Consider the following 16,928-nt stretch of genomic DNA (forward strand, 5'->3'; position numbering starts at 1 on the left):
GCATTCTATAATAGACATATTCTTATTTGACAATGTGAATGTTACTTTCTTTGCATTATTATTATTATTGTTATTGCTTAATATTCCAATGCAGCAATTCTCTGACTTCTTTTCTGAATGTATTTATGTTCGTTCATTCTTTACGAGGTTTTTGTTTCTAGTCCTTATCTTAAACATCGTTATTATTAAATTTTAAGCCTCTTCAATTTTGTGAAGGCAAAATATGGAAACCTAATAAACACATGTATATGTAAAAACAAAAAAAAGAAAAAGAAAAAATAGTTAACATGGTAAGTTTTATATTCTGTACATTTTGACACAATAAAAATAAAAATATCAAAAACAATGATGGTTTTCTACATGAGTTGTTTTTCCAAACATCTGGAAATTCACTGACTGAAGATCCTCATGTTTTCTTTAATATTTATTCATGACAACTTGTATAAACGTCCTTGTCGTCTAAAACCGAGAAAATGGACAGATCTTGAGCTCTTCCCAATGTCTCAGGGCCTTATAATCCAGGCTTGGATGTGAGCAGATTGGGTTGACTGGAAGTGAGATCAAACAGTAGAATGAGTGCTGCTGTCAGCAAGCAGTGGGAGAAGGAGAGGAAGGGGGCCAGTGCAGATCAGTGAGGAGCCACCGTGAGCAGCCTATGGTGACAGAAGCCCCATCAGATAGACGTGACAGGAGTCAACAGTTGGACATCCAGGTAGATGAGACTGTGGCATGAGGGAGTTCTGAGTGGGAAGAATAGGACTGAGCCACAGAGGGCGATCAAACACCAGGGGAAACTGAAGAATGAGGCAGGATCTCAGCAGGTCTGGAGCATGGAACACGCGGCCAGGCCAGCCACTAACATGGAACTTAAGACTGAATACGCAGTGAAAGGTGAAAATGGAACAAGAAAGTTCATCTGGACTCTCAAACCTCCATTGTATGAGTTAAAAATGAACCAAGCCAAAACTTTCTCATTTTGCTATGGTACAGAGATATTCCCAGAAATCACTGGTGTCTGTCTATCAATCCATCTCTCTATGTTTCTATTTATCTGTCCATTAACTATATCTCATTGTTCCCAGGGTTTTATACTTTCCCCCCTAATTTTGAGCTCATTTTTAGGTTCTAGGAGCGTCTTCCCTCCTTTTTATCAGCTCCCCCTTCCCTTGTCCCTGAGCAACTGTTTCTGTTTTGAGCTGTTACTCTCTGCTTTCTAATTTGTGTCTTCTAATCTATAATCTGGCATAGGCAGGGAAGCCAGACCAGCCACACACTCTGGGACTAGTTCAGTGGCACCTACTTCACATCTCTACATGACCAGAGATCTCTTACTCTGGAAGATGTAGCAACGGTACAGCTATTCTTTTTTTTTTTTTTTAACTTATGAAAATACATATTAATGAAGCAAAGATTATCATGGGGCATTTGGGATTGCTTCTGGGACAATTTTCCTTTTTTAAATTTCTGAATATTATGGGGTTCCACAACTTTTGTCAAATCATTTGCTTTGTTTGGATTGAGTCAAGTTATAAGGGTGCCCCTCCCCCAGTGTGCATAAAATACTGTAGGAAAATTCTCTTAGGGGCCAAAAGAAACCTCAGAAAGATTATGCCTCAGATCTTCTGTATCTTATTTATAGGTGAATTTCATTATTATTTACATTTTACCTTCTAAAGATGGTCCTTTGATTCAATAACAAATCCATATTTTGGCATAATTCAGAATTGGTGGTGGAAGAAAGCAGCAGTTAATTTATCCAGAATATTAGATAAAATTCCTTCTGATGTGTTTAACATGTAGCTAACACTGAATTAACTATATCATTTATCTACAAAAGATTCTCTTGACTAACAGTGGAAATGCAATAGATATTGAACTTTGATAACAGAAAATTACGCAAAAGGCACAACATGTTGTTTGATTCATGTCTTTATGTTCCAGTCACAAACAAATGAAATAGCTTTGACGATGAAGATTTATGGGGATAGAAATACTAGCACAGCAAGGAAGTATGAAACTAAGCCATTAAAACTATACAGTTAACGAGTTTAAATTTTCCCCTTCATCTGATTTGCTTTCTCATTTTTTTCTCATTCCTATCATTCACTTTCCTCTTATTTTTCCCCTTTTTATAATTGTGTCCTGTTTCCATTTCCAATTCTCTGTCTTCTTTCTCTCAAATAATGTATTTACTTTGAACATACTTCATTGTTATTTCATCTTATCCCATTCTACTTCATTTATATTACATTTTAGTGGCTTTTTGATTATATCTTTTCAAAAGCTGCATCAAGAATCAAATAAAACAAACCTTAGCAGCAATTCAAAACTGAAAAATAATACAAAAACTACTATCCTCAGAGATATTTTACACAATTAGGTTTGCAGCTTGACCTCAAAGTCAGCCAGCTGGGCATTTTGCCTGCCTGAGGAATGCTTAGAGATGGAGGATGGCAGGGTTTTGTGCAGTTTTCATCTGCAGGCATATGTTTGTGTTTCCTTAGCCCCAGGGTAGCAGTGGGAGAGGTAGGTGTAAGACCATTAAGAGTGGGCTGCCGAAATTACTGCAAATCTGCTGAGATTTTTACAATTTTTATATTTATCTGCAGCCAGCAATTTAGCTTCTGCAGGTGACAATGCTACTTTTAGTAATTACCATTCAGCTATAGGTGTATTTAAGTCTCTGGCATATCAACTGTGCTCATACATTTTAAACTACTTCTTGCACTATCAGTCAAAACCAGGATTTCTACTGTGGATCAGAAAAGATTTTCAGTACAATACACGTTAATTTGGATTAGAGACAAAGTGGTGGGAGGGTATTTTTTTTCTTTGTGTGTTGTGTGATGCTCTCTGATGACAAGAAAGCAAGGTCATGTTCAGGGTAAGAATGAGAATGGGTAAGGTGGGCTTGGGGCCATTGTTGCCGTAGTATCATCACTGGTGTCTTCATCAGCAGCCTATCTAATAGTTTGACAGACAATGTGATAAGCGCTTCCTATTTAGGACATGCAGAACGTGATCTTAAAAATGAATTTAGTTATCTAAAATATTCACCCTCCCCCCATTTTTTTTGCATGCGTATTTTGTGTGGTAAAATTTTTAATCAGTTAATCTAGTTTCAGAAACTGGACATTGAACACTTTTGTTATTTTTATTGGAACCATATAAAAGGTGGAGAGTTATAGTTTACATGTCTTTAAAATACTGAGTGTTCAAATACGATAAGAAATTAAGTCTTCTATTCAAGTCTTTTATACCTCTTAGAATTTTAAAGTTTTCTTCATATGGGAATGATACATTGCTTGCTAAATTTATTTTTAAATTCTATTGTGTTTTGGTTCTTGCTTTTGTCTTCAGTGTCTTATAAATAAGATTTCACCCACTTTTCTGTGTGGAAAAGCTTGACTTACATATATTAATTTAGTAACTAGATAACATACCTTTTCTAGTTATTTTAATTGAATATCTTAGATTTTCTGATTATAAAAATATAAATCTGTATCTTTTGTTTAATTTTTTATGCTTATTTTTCCTTTCACCTCTCTAACTTTTTTTGACTCATCCTTCTATGGGGGGAAAAAACTTAAAATTATTGGTGAAGATTGGCGACCTTATTCTGTACTTTAATGGGAATTATTTTAATGTTCAACCAGTAAGCATAATATCAACTTGTTTAAAGGCACATTTTATTATGTTAAGAAAGTCCCTATATCACAATTTTATAAAAAATTTTACTTTAACAACAATCAAAATAATATGAATTTTGTCAAATTCACTGGAGGCTATTCATATGTTCTTTTTCCTTTGATTTATTTATCAGCTGTAGTTTGTGAGCAGTAGACATCACTCTAGCTATTATAGTTTAGGAAAAAAACAATTTCCTTCCTTCCTTCCTTCCTTCCTTCCTTCCTTCCTTCCTTCCTTCCTTCCTTCCTTCCTTCCTTCCTTCCTTCCTTCCTTCCTTCCTTCCTTCCTTCCTTCCTTCCTTCCTTCCTTCCTTCCTTCCTTCCTTCCTTCCTTCCTTCCTTCCTTCCTTCCTTCCTTCCTTCCTTCCTTCCTTCCTTCCTTCCTTCCTTCCTTCCTTCCTTCCTTCCTTCCTTCCTTCCTTCCTGAGTTTTACTCTGTTGCCCAGGCTAGCCACAAGTGTTTAAAGCAGTGGCTCCCAATGAGGAAACATTTTGTTAAAAAATAGGAGACAATCTCAATTGTCTCAAATAGGAGACAATCTCAATCTCAAAATAGGAGAATCTCAAATTCTTAAGGTTTTATGATACATCACAATGGGACAATAAGAAAACCACAAAATAAATGGGGTTTAGGAAATAGAAGGTATAATGTCCAAATTTAAAATATCAAGAAAGAAATTCAAAATGGCTATAAATCAAATTATTTTGGGGGGAAAGTCAAATTGAAGATATAGAGCAAAAATAATGGAAAACACAAATCTATGGGACGTGAAATTGACACAGGGATTCCCAAAAAGAGGCAGAGCCAGGCAGAAAGAAATAATCAAATAGATAATGGAAGAAAACATCCATTAATAATAGAAATATTTGAATTTTTTTTTTTTTTTTTTTTTGTGGTTTTTGGACGGGGCTGGGTTTGAACCAGCTACCTCCGGCATATGGGACTGGTGCCCTACTCCTTGAGCCACAGGCGCCACCCAGAAATATTTGAATTTTTAAGTAGAATGGCTTACCCTGTGCAGGATAGGATTGATTTAGAAAGATATACCCGGGGAATTTTCTGAATGACAGATACAAAGAGAAAATTCTTTAAGCCTAACGATAAAGAGAGTAGAAGACTTACAGAAGAAAGAAAATGAAAATAGTATCAAGATTTTAACGCAAGCTGAGAAAACAGATTTTTAGACAAAAGAAGTTTAAAGCAAGAATTATATTCCTAGCAATTTTTAATACTTATATAAGACGAAAGGCAAAAGTTGGGTACATGAAAGAAAGTTAAAATTACACCACTTTTATATGAGTAATGAAGAAAGAGCTTTAGGGAGAAAACTCATATCAGAACCAAGATTTCTGGAGGACGGAGGAAGCAGCACTGATAAATCCCCTGAGAGTTCTCTCATTGTATCTGAGGAGCTCCCACGCAGCCCTTCTTGCTCTGCCTTTAGCTGGTGGGCTTCTTGAATTGTTTTTTGTAATATAAATTTGGTTGTTTTGTTTGTTTATGAAGCCTTTATGTTAAGTCTTTGGAACGTCCCCGAGAGTTACTGGAATAGCAGACTCCTTTTGTGGTGGTCCATGGCTCTCCCAGACTCTTGGTAGGTTGCCGGCGGGATGTGGTAAGGAAGATGGTATTCCTTGCGGGGTCATTCCTTCAGCGCCCTGCGGCCCCCATTCTTGGAGTATTCATCTACACATTCTTATTTCTCATTTCTGAGTATTCATCTACACATTCTTATTTCTCATTTCTGTTATGTCTCGATCTATATCCACCAGACCGTAAACAGTTTTTGAGAGCATCAAGTATAGGCTTCACTTTAATCACTGTGGTGGGCAGAAAACTGAATTAAAAAAAAAGCTTTTATACTGTGTAGTAGTATTCATCTGTTTGAATATTTTTACAGACCAAAGTAAAACTCAACAGACCAGACAACAGCCTGCAGTTGGGTAAGATCCAGGTGCTCCTAGATGAGAAGAAACAGAAAATGCAGAGTGTGGCCACCATCACAGGACCACCACCTATTATAGGACTGCTCAGCTGCTCGGGAATGAAGTCCTAGTAATGTTGAGAGATATAGAGAACCTCATGTTCTCTGAAGTTGGAGATAAATTTTAGTGTACTTCCTATACCATAGTAATTTCGTTTTGACCATCAGTGACTACTTTGAGGTGGAGCTCACAGCAATGGACTATCCCGAAATTTACAGTGATGTCTGAGAGACCACTTGTGATGCTGTGCAAACACAGCTCCTATTTAATCCCTTCGCATTCCAATGCCCCACTTTTGTGATGCTGTTCCCTGTGTGGTCCTCACTGAATCATTTTCTCCTCTGTCTTTGATCCTTCTTCTCTACTCTATCAGCACAGACCTCCACCTGACAGTGTGAGAGGCCTAGGTGAGTGACACTCCTGTAGACATAGGGCCATCTGATCTGGTTATGGAAGGGATCAGTATTTCCTCTTTCAGGAGTTATCTAGGAGTTTGGCCCCAGAGGTCTATACATTTTGGGATCTATATTAGCTTTAGTGCTATCTTTTTAAAAGGTACTAAAAAGGTCTTGTTCTCATGGAGAAAAGTTTGATAAATTAAAAAGTGATTTGAATGGATTCCAACATAAATAAACTCCAAGATATAGGGGACTGACATTCACACTAACAAGTTGTGCTTTGGAAATATCTGGTGGAGTATATGAAAGGAAAAAATTATTTCCAGGTGGACGTGATGTATTGTTAGGTTACCAGCCAAGGCTTCAGCTGTGTGCATTTGTAATGTGGGAGTTCGCAATCAGTTCAGGAATGTTGGTCAGTAATGATTGAGACAATCTCAGCCAAAAGGAAAGATATTCTTTACCAAAAAAAATTTATTTTTCTAACTGGGTCATTGAGGTCAAAATTTTCAAGGGAAAAATGATACCAATTGCCAGAATACAAAAATAAGGGTAGAATGACAAATTTGCTGTGTATAATGGAGGAATAGAGGGGAACATGAGAATTTTCCTATTAAATGAAACCAAAGTTGTACATTGATAAAACATTGATCATCTAGGGGAACAAAAGAATTAATAATGAATAATAAATGAAGTAGAATGAATATGAAAAAAGAAATATAACTGCCCAGTAACAATATGAAAAGCTGCTCCATTTTACACATAATTAGGGTGATGCAAACAAAACTATAATAATAAAATATTATTTTTTTTTCTTTTTTTTGTAGAGACAGAGTCTCACTTTATGGCCCTTGGTAGAGTGCCGTGGCCTCGCACAGCTCACAGCAACCTGCAACTTCTGGGCTTAAGCGATTCTCTTGCCTCAGCCTCCCGAGTAGCTGGGACTACAGCCGCCCACCACAACGCCCAGCTATGTTTTTTTTTTGGTTGCAGTTTGGCTGGGGCCGGGTTTTAACCTGCCACCCTCGGTATATGGGGCCGGCGTCCTACCGACTGAGCCACAGGCGCCGCCATAAAATATTATTTTAAAACTACCAGGTTAGTAAAAATATTTTTTAAAACGTATTATATTTAATGTTAATAAGGGTGTGGGGAAATAGATAACATCTATAACTGTTGAGGGGGGAACATTAAATTAATCTAATTTTGTAGTAAATCTTGGCAGCATCTATCAAAATTAAAAATAATATATCCTTTGACTCAACAATTTCACTTTCAGAATATAGCCTAAATATGAAATTTTAATTTACACAAATTTAAATTTGCATTATCTGTAAGAGCAAAATGTTAGAATAATTTAAATGTCTATTAGAAAAGCTAATAGTGTAATGATTCTGCCAAAAATTATTTGTAAATTTAGTGAAATAATCAGTCACCGATAATTATTTTTAGAAAACTTGGCAAAATAATTTTCAAGTTAGATGTAAGAGAAAACATGTAAGAAAAGCCAATAATAGAATTTTGGGAAAAAAGTTAAGAAGGGACGCTGGCCAGCATTATAATAAAAAGATAAAGATGGGAATTGATATTGAATGGTGTTAGCATAACAGATGAGATGATTAGTAGACAAATTAGAGGGTCCAGAACAACTTATGTTATGTGGGAAATGTAATTTATTTAAAAAATTAATGTTACAAACTAAATGAAGTTACTACATTTCTTTGAGTCTAAGACTCAAATATTTTCACATTTTAACATTTCTGATATTGTTGTATATCATGCAGTTAATGGAAGGTTGTAACATAATTGGAAGTATTTTTTCTTTCTTAGAAGTATGTGAATTAAAATAATCTTATACTAGAGTCTTAGATTTAACATAATATGGTAGCTTCTACTTAACATAAAGAAGGAAAATTAATGTCAGAAAGTATAAAGAGCTAAATGTGCACACATACAAATACATAAACATATATAGATATCAGCTAAAATGACAACACAGGAATTTCTATTTATAATTGAGGAGTCTGGCTCCAGACCAAAATCTTATGTCTATTTTTCAAATCTGAAGGTAGAAATTCCAAAGACTTTCCCTGGCCATCCTCGTGTAGAAAGCTGCCCTGTCCGGTTCACACTTGGTGTACAGCCAAAGCACATGATCTCTGGAGGGAGTTGCCATCAAGGACACAACCTCTGAACGCCTCTCCCACCCCACAGGGCAGGCTCATTCTCATTTTTAATTTTCCCATATGGAGAGCCTCCGTTCAGAGACCTCTTTACTGGAGGCTGGAGGAGGGTGCCTCTGTTTAGACACTTCTCAGGTACCTCCACTGAGACCTATTTATTGGAAGGGGGAAAATGTCCTTTCTTTAAAGACACTTTTCTGTGCTTAGTTATGTTGTGAACCTACTCTAAAAATAGTCTACTAAAAAAATAAGTATAAGAAAGCCCAAACATGTTCCCATCTCCACATGAAGTTTTAAAATGCAATCATGTGTCACTTAACAATAAGTTCTGAAAAATGAATTATTAGGCAATTTCCTGTGTAAACATCATAGATAATCCTTAAGCAAACCTAGACTAGATGGTCTAGTGGATACTCCCCTAGGCTATATGATAAAAACTACAGCACCAGGCTACAAATCTGTGTAGTATGTTACTATACTAAATACTATAGGCAATGTTAAGTATTTGGGTTATCTTAATACACCTAAACACAGAAAAAATACAGTAAAACTACATGGGACCATATATGTGGTCTGTCATTAACCAAGATGTTATGTATCACTGGACTGAGTGTTACCAAATACTGTCAATGTTTTAATTTTCTCATTTTTTTCAAAATCCATGCTTTAATATTGCCATAGCACCTGGTTTGTATGATCAAGTAGAGTATATGCTCAGAGCTGGCTCAGATGATTCTAAGCAGGAGCACTGCAGTAGTTTTAAAATCAGAAGTTTTTTCTCAGATGCCACCGGAGCAAGAGCCTGCCTCCTCCTGACGGTGACTGCCCTGTTTTGTCTAGAAAGGAAGCTTCCTATGTGTCTGGGAGCTCTATAATTTTCTAGAAATGGTTTCACTGAAAATACATGTTAAACTGCTCCTGAGCAGTATAGGAAGGTAAAGGGCGTCGTAGATATGTCTTTGGGCAGCCATTCCCCAGTGATGTTTGGAAAAAATACTCTCAACATAATTTTTAGAAGATAACATCATTCAATTTCCATGAAATAAAATGAACAAGACTCCTTTCTAATTTGACAATTTGCTGTCCACAGAATGTTTCAACATTACTTGAATTCTTATATTTATTGAAAAAATTTTATCCTCTTCTTCAAGGACTAGAGCTGAAATGACACGTAAAATGATACAGCCTGGGGTGCCTTTTACAAGACTAAATGCTCCTCCAGGACCAGATTCAGTTAATTACATTGGTTTTAAGAATTTTAATTTTCTATCTACCAATTTTGATGTCCTGAATTATACTGAAAGTTATCTGTATGAAAACTCTGGTAATTAGAATAGGAAATTGACTTTACAGTGGTTAGAACCTTGGAGTGATAAACTGCAAGTTTCCCTAGAGGTAGGGGTTAACTGCGTACATGGTATTTTGGAATGCCAATTATTTTTTGCCAAAAATGATCAAAATGGACATATAAATGATCTTCTGTCCATCGCATTTATACCTGTTTTCTCTTTGACTTGCTCAAATTCCAAATGGGACGTAAGCATAGCCAGCAATGTTTACTGGCGTGGTCTGAGGGCATAATTCATCCACATCTGACTCATGCCCTAGTTAGTAAGTTCCAAGACAGGGCTCTACACCACTTTGTCCTCACTTTTCAGTTGAACGGAAAGAAGTGAAAAATAACTCCTCATAAAAAGGATGGGGATAATTATTGACATTAGAACAAGACTCTCTCAGAGATTTTGGCAAGAATTAGTTCCCCATGTAGAGAACTACGGTCTTCACATTTTTATTCAGTACAGTTGGGTAATCCAAATGGCTTAATAGTTGTCACTGGGAAGTTTTAGTAAGAGCCATTCTCTTATTGCAGAGAGAATATGACTTATCCTAATTTAGCGTTAATTATCTTTAAAATATTGGAAGAAGAGATGTGATATAAAATACTTTTAAAATAGAAGGATATTCATTAATCATTCACTATACTCAGAAAGAGGTACAGAAAGTCACATTCAGTTCTTCAGTTTGAAGGACTTCTGGTTCCTATCTCTTCTTCCATTACTGTGTGTGTATGTGTGCGCACGCATGTGTTCACGTGTGTGTGTGTGCTCAGTGAGATTGGAGAAAAGTATATTCTTTTGTCATAGCCTCATAGCTTGGCTCTGGATTTCCTCTATGTACAGATTACAGAAAAAAACATACCCTCTCTCGGCTCCTGTTTCTGTGAACTGTGCTCTAGCGTGAAACAGGATGGAAAGGCTAGTTTGGAGGGGCAGTTGTGATGCTCCTTTGAAGGAGGGTGTGATTCTCCAGCTGTAGGGAAAACAATCCAATCAGGAAGAGAGAAGTAGAAAAGCAGATATGCTGCTATCCTGTGACCTGGAATTCTCTTTCTCCAAATACACTGACAACCTGAAGTCTTTGTTCAAATACCCCCTTCTTAGTGAAGCCTTTCTAGGCCACCCCATTCAAAATGTCAGCTCAGTCCTGTTTCTAGCAGTCCTTAATGCTGTTCCCTCACAGGCCACATAGTTTATTATTTCTACACTGTAGGTCTTTTCCAAACTAGAATGTAAGCTCCCCTAAGAATGTAAGTGAACTGCTCTATCACCAGAATATTTTTGACGTACATCTATAATCATTTTTTGAATAAATGAATGATGGTTCTGTTTCTGTTCCCTGGATCAAACTATGAGCTCAAAATCAGTTTTTCCAAGGAAACCGTTCTTTGAAAATATATATAGTACTGAATTTTAGTGTCTGTACACCTCCCATGTCTATTACTTAAATTTGTTAGCCCCATAGAGGAAGAGATCGTGATTGGTGAGTACCCCAGGACCCAGAGAATCCTGGTGAAAATCACAAGCTGTACTAGCCAGAGCTGGGGACAAGGTGATGGAGGAGCTGCATAGAGAGCTTTGGTAGATTCACTTTGGTAGATTGCACTTGGCTTTGATAGTTACATATGCATATAATTATATCTATATCAACAAATACAACCCCTTTACTCTGAGATAAGCACAATATGTGTATAAAACTATATGACTGTGTGTGAGTAGAGAGATTAAAAAACCTATACATGCCCTAGACCATGATTATATCATAGTTAAGGAATTATGAGTTTTGATCTTCGTCGTATTTCTGAGGGATTTATTTCCAATTTTCCAAAATCAACATACATGATATACACACTATACATAATAAACTCTATTGAAAAATAATTCCAGGACAAAGGAAACTAGACAACTTCCTTTGGCAAAAATATGTTCTACCTGGCATGCTGAGGAGAACTTTCTGTCCTCAATCCGCTTGGTGGCAACTCATCTGAATGCTGATACAGGTTTAACAGAAACAGAACATCTGCCCTGCTAGATTCAAAACCAATACCAGTTGTTTCCATATTCACACAGTGCATTTTCTCCAAACAATGCTTTTATCAAAACATTAATTTACAATTTTCAAGCATAAGCTGGTAGTAGTTTGACTTCTGATTAAAGTGACTGGAAGGTTGCACATTGTTCCATTTTAGATTTAATTTAGACTCTAACCACACTCTCTGAAAAGGGTTTTATTAGTTCAACATTAGATAGCGTAGAGCCTTTTGCATTGATTCCTGAGAAAATGAATGTATTCAAATTCAAAAGCATTTTTTGATCAGCTGTGTTTCAGGCCTATCTTAAGTTCAACCACCTTGCTGGGTGTTGAACCACCCAGCAAGGTGGTGTTGAACTGAAACAGACATGGTTCCTGGTCGATTTTACTGCTCTTGGAGAAGCCTGCTTAACTCTCAGGCAGCCCTGAACTTCCACCCATGCTTGGTTTTTAACAGCCCGTTAGTCTCAAAAGCGCTTATGAAATCTCTAATCTCTAATCTCTAATCTCTATAGCTTGTCATATTTCTCACACAGTTTCATGTTCTATAAATCTTGTTTCAGAGCAGGTATGGCAATTTAAGCTGGTTTCTAATGACTCTTCTAAAAAGGGATTTCTTTACAACTCTAAGAATGTTCATGTTCCTTGAATATGTAAGGAAAAGTAACTTCCTATTCTACTGTTGGTCTATATTGGATCCATGTGTCTGTATACAGAGGGTGCCAAAAAATGTATACACATTTTAAGAAAAGAGGAAAGTATATTAAAATTGTTATTCACAAATTACGTTTGACTTCTGCAATTATAGGTGGTGCTCAACCTGACTTACATTCATCTGTGTTATTGGTATATATTGAGTATTATAATATTAATATGATTTTTATCTTTCTTAAAATGTGTATCCTTTTTTGGCACCCTCTGTGCTTAAAACACAGGCCCACATACAGAACTTTCTTTCAAACTGGGGGCCTTGTATTATGCTTACATGTGTGTAATGTTACCTTTTATTCCTTATTTGAATTTTCCTTCTCCCCATTACATTTAATTTCTCTAAATTTTATCTACCCATTAAATCTCCTCTTTTCTTGGGAGTTAGCATCCCTGTTCAATCCATATTATGCAAATTTTGTCTCTCCTTCGAACCTCTAAAGCACTTATTTTGTGTACCTTATGGCACTTATAGTGGGAAGAAGCTATTGTCTGTTATTGTTATCTGCAGTTGCTGTATGTTTAATATGCAGCTATAATGCTGTTTTCAAATATTTGGGAGGAAAATGTACCTGGTACCTTTAAAAGTAGAAATAAACTTAGCAGGATGTACATAATTTGATAAATAAGTTAAATGTATTTCCCTTTAAATCCTTGGAATATAATTTTTTTTTCCTGATTAGAAAAAGGTAGTCATGAAGAAATTTGCCAAGCAGAGTGATCCTTTTTATACTGTTTCTCTTTGTCTCCTATTGTATTAGAGGATGTTGTAAATGATCAGTTTCTCCCTCTTACAGAAATCTAGCTAGAGCATTTGCAGGAGCAGAACGTGGTATAAATGAGCGAGACAGTGCTGGGAAAATCCTGTTTCAGTGGGAGGCTTATGTGCGAACAACTGAGTCTGTTCCAAAGGAGCCTTAAGGCATCCAGAAGATAAGTTTCATGTTTTCTCTAAATAGGATTAGCATAACCAGAAAGTGCCTCATTGCTGAGAGTAGCCGAGTGATGGTGCCGTGCCATACACGCGGTGTAAAAAAGCAGCTTTCCTCATTTTTTGACGTTTGCCTGCTGATAGCTTTTAAACCCATCCCCTTTTTCTGCAGCTCTGGGCAAGCTGTTAAGAAAGCCTGGGTGCTCCGTCCTCTGGCATTGATCCCACCACGTAAGCTCCTGCCCTTGCACAACAACCTTCCCCTGGCCTCCTGCACTATCAGCAATAAAAACCTTCCCCCTTTTCTTTTACTTGCTCTCTCAGCTATGTCAGACCAGCTTTGGAGACCTGCCCCGCCCTCCCAGGAAAGGCAGCAGTGAGGTACGCAATAATCTTTTCATACCCTCTCGGTGTGTGCGATGTCATCATCAGCGTCCACATGCACCAGCCCCTGGGGGAGGACCCATCTGCGTTTAAAACAGAGCGGCCCCAACTCCCAGTGTTCGAACTATAAAACATTGCCATAGATTCTGTTTATTTAAAGTGATTAACCTTAATTTTTGATATTTTAAAAATATAATAGTAAAAACACGGGTTATTACCATGCAATGGTTCTTATCTAGATAATATGAGGAAACTGAGATCCGTAGATCATAAACGCATAATATAAATCCACAGCAGGGCCCACTACCAACAGATTTTTGGATTGCAATTTTAAGCCTTAGAAAGAAATAGACTTTTTCAAATATGTTCACTTTAGGCACTCAGACCAATATGGAGTCTTTAATTGTCACACTTAAAACCCCATAAATATTCAAAATGCAAGGCAGAACATCTGCCAAAGTGCTTGTTTCTGGCAGATCCAGAATTTCAGTTTGAGCTGTTAAAAGTTCACAAACAACCTTCTCAATCCGGGACATTGAAGGCAGGAAACCCCATCAATTTCATTTATGTAGAAGCTAATGTTAGCAATCCTCTTGTTACTTATGCTACTAGCTAACATTGATTATTTATTTATTACTATATTCCAAGCACCTTGTAAAGCACTTTTACATGAATTATTGTGCCTAATTCTCCCAAATCCCCACAAGGTAGATTTTAGATCTATCTCTCAGCAACAGATGAGAAAATGGAAGCTCATTTCAGATAATCTCCAGTCCAGGGTCACAGTGCTACCATGCGTGAGAGGATCCCAGGCATGCTTGGCTACTAAACCCTTGCACAACTATTCCAGTCCCTTGTCTGTACTTTAATCTAGGTACAGTTGCACTTTATTGGATTATTTTTCATGTATCATGCTTACAGAGAATCAAGGTAGCACTGTAGAAAGAATATGGACAAATTTATTTGCATACATTCAGTTTCCACTATGCTACATGTTAATTGTCTAAGTGAACACACCCTTTTAGTGACTTCATTTACTTATAATGTTACAGGGTTTGATAAGGGAAAAGGTTATTCTGAGATTCAGAAAACACTTAAATTATATGCAAATCTTATTTATATATATGAATGAATTTTTCTAGTAACAGATTCATATCTATTTCTCAAAGGGTTTTATTAAAAATGCTAGGAATTGTAAGTGGATGGTTGTAAACTTCTCTTGTAGCAATTATGATGTCATACAGCTTGAGGAGATGAGAGCAGAAAGGATCAGTAAATGACAAAGAAAAAATAGGGTGTGTACTTTTTATTTAAACAGAATAATATTTGACTAAAATTTTATTTCTGAATCTAGTGCTTCAAATAATTAAAAATCTATAAGGTTTTTTTTAAAAATACAAAGTCCAAATCTACATCTTTACATATAAATTGGAAAAATAATCAGATCTGATGAAGGTCCAGACAAAGAGATCTTAATTATGATGTTATGAATTATAATCCAGGACAGGTACCATGGCTTGTGCCTGTAATCCTAGCATTTAAGGAGGCTGAAGTGGATCTCTTGAGCAAAAACAAGACCCCATCTCTATGAATAATAGAAAAATTAGCTGGGCATTGTAGCAGGTGCTTGTAGTCCCAGTAATTCAGGAGGTTGAGGCAAGGGGATCTCTTGAGCCCAAGAGTCTGAAGTTGCTGTGATGATGCCATAGCACTCTATCCAGGTAGACAGATTCTCTGTCACAAAAAGAAAAAAAAAAAAATAGCAGAAGTACAATCCATTTCAAAAAAAAAAAAAAAAAAAGCACCTTATTTCCTGCTTGAATGAATTAGTGTTTCTAGGTTTGGGAAAAAGAAAGTGGAGAATTACCTACCGCATTGCTTTAGCTGACTTTGAAACTTGTATCTGCTTGACTTTAGAGATCAGCTATCCAATTACCAAAAAGTTGTTTTCTTTTCTTTCTCAAGTAAATAACTGAAAATTCTGAATCTTCTGATTGTGTGGATCTGTGGAATTTCATGGGAAATAAAGAGCTTATTATCCTTAAATTTCTCATATTTAAATATAATGATATCCTGGGGGTAATAACAGAGTACTTATCTCCTGTTCATATAATGAGATGACCACCAGTGTAGGCACAGCAGGAAAGATTCTGTTTAAACTAATCTCCTTGATTGGCTTGGAAAGGTACAGAAGCTTCAGTGAAAGAACATCTGCTGCTCATTAGAAATGTTTCTGCAGTCAAAATTTTATGGAAGAAAATCTTAGGGATCATAGGTAACACATAATAACATAATGCCATTGTTTCAATTGATTGTGTTTGCCATCTGTCCATGAAATATACTTGTTGGCTTAATACTGTGGTTGCATTTGAAAGTAAATGATTTTGTTCAAAGTATTAGGGTAGGATTATAATTAGTTTTTTTTTTTTTTTTTTTTTAATTTGGCCAGGGCTGGGTTTGAACCTGACACCTATGGCATATGGGGCCGGTGTCCTACTCCTTTGAGCCACAGGTGCCGCCAATTACAATTAGTTTTAAAAAATTGAAGCAAATTTTCAAAAATAGAAGGGGTGTTTATTTCCCAGGTCATCAGGCTTGTTGCAATTTTGCCTCTCGACATCTAGTATCTTCTCTTCACCCAACCTCTTTCCAAAACTGGTTTTCCTCGAGGATCATCAGATACATTTGTCACCACTTTTAATGATTACTTCTATGTGATTGATTTTGATACCTACTCAAAAAAAGACAATAGTGATTTTTAGCCCTTTCTGGTAACTATATATTTTATTAATGTCTGTGATTTTTTGTTTAAATCTCTCTGGTTCTCTACTCTCTTTTAGTTCTCCCTCTTCTACCCTCTAAACGTGGGTTTCCATTGAGATAATTTTCAGTCCACCTTTTGAGAGCACATGTGGTGAAAATCAGAAGGAGCCAGTCAGGCGAGGGCCAATAGGCTGCAGCTGAGCTGGTGGGTTTAGTTCCTACCTGACCTTTGCCTCAGGTCTCCCATCTTTGTTGTTTTGTAAATTCAGCTTTACCTAAAAGCATTTGAGTAGTTTAGGAAAATTGATTTAGGATATTAATTTTTAATTTTAAATGTTGTTTTGGGTCATGCCTTATGGTGAGTATTATTTAAGATAAGGGTTCACATGGTTTTTACTTTGAATTTTCATGTATAAAACTGTAATTTGGAAATGGAAGAACAGAACAGTCTTACAGAGGCAACTCTCACTGTTTTCCAGAATTGCCGGCCTTCTGACGAATAAAATATGGTGGACCT

The sequence above is a fragment of the Nycticebus coucang genome, chromosome 1 (genome assembly GCF_027406575.1).
Source record: "Nycticebus coucang isolate mNycCou1 chromosome 1, mNycCou1.pri, whole genome shotgun sequence".
NCBI lineage: Eukaryota > Metazoa > Chordata > Mammalia > Primates > Lorisidae > Nycticebus > Nycticebus coucang.